This window comes from Sinocyclocheilus anshuiensis, unplaced genomic scaffold, assembly GCF_001515605.1.
Source record: "Sinocyclocheilus anshuiensis isolate Anshui unplaced genomic scaffold, SAMN03320099.WGS_v1.1 scaffold227, whole genome shotgun sequence".
Lineage (NCBI taxonomy): Eukaryota > Metazoa > Chordata > Actinopteri > Cypriniformes > Cyprinidae > Sinocyclocheilus > Sinocyclocheilus anshuiensis.
The window spans coordinates 1,322,704-1,323,709 of NW_015549590.1; the positions used below are offsets into that span (position 1 = coordinate 1,322,704).

Below are 1,006 nucleotides of genomic sequence, written 5' to 3' on the forward strand. Positions count from 1 at the left end.
AAATACTACAACTTTGCGCTGTGGATCGCCGGATCGGCTTTCACCGTGGACGAAACGGAATCCAGCCCGGGGTCGTCATATGTGGTTGCCGCAAGCCCGCCGGACGCTCCTTCGTCGAACCCGCTGGCCTCCGCTCACTCTAGCCCGCTAGCCGCCTCTCACTCAAGCCCGCCGTGTGTGACGCTTGTGAAATCGAAACTACTTTGTTTGGCCTTCCAAAAGAGGACCAAATCAGTGGTTAAGTTGTATTTTATTTTACGTATTTTATTCAATTTCCGTTTTGTCCGACGGGTATAAAAAAGGTTAGTATACCGCGGCAGTGGTCGCGGCAGCGACAACCTGCACACTTTGACTATGTCTGCTAAAACACTACTTTCTTTTTCTATTGGTCTCTGGAATTGCCAGTCTGCTGTAAACAAAGCCGATTTCATTACTTCTGTTATTAGTCATTCAAAGCTAAATCTCATGGCCCTGACAGAGACCTGGATCAAACCAGAGGACACTGCTACACCTGCAGCACTCTCCAATAATTTATCTTTTTCCTACTCCCCCCGTTTGACTGGAAGAGGTGGAGGTACTGGCCTGCTTATCTCTAATGATTGGAATTTAATCTTTTACCATCTTTGGGTACCAACAGCTCCTTTGAATCTCATTCAGTTACTATTACCTACCCTGTTAAAATCCATTTTGTAGTTGTTTATCGACCCCCAGGACCACTAGGTAACTTCTTGGATGAATTAGATGTGCCGCTCTCAGTGGAAATGGTGATCAATTTTGTCAGGATTCTTTGATAAATAGAAAGCTCACAAGAGCAGCATTTATTTGAAATTCAAATATTATGTATTATAATTATTATAATAGTTCTAATATTAAATTTTTTTTACTATTACTTAAACAACAACAAACAAAAACAAAACAAAAAAAATCGTACTAATCCGTGTATCATTCGATCATTCATTTTTTGATTTAATATTGAAAGTAGAAAAATGAGAAAACGGCTCCTTTT

At 40.9% G+C, this 1,006-nt stretch overlaps 1 protein-coding gene across 2 annotated transcripts in view; it reads right to left on the reverse strand.

The window, feature by feature from the left end:
- il2rgb (interleukin 2 receptor, gamma b) overlaps window positions 1-1,006 on the reverse strand; it is a 7,946-nt gene that overhangs the window by 4,481 nt on the left and 2,459 nt on the right. The gene's annotated exons all lie outside the window — the stretch shown is intronic.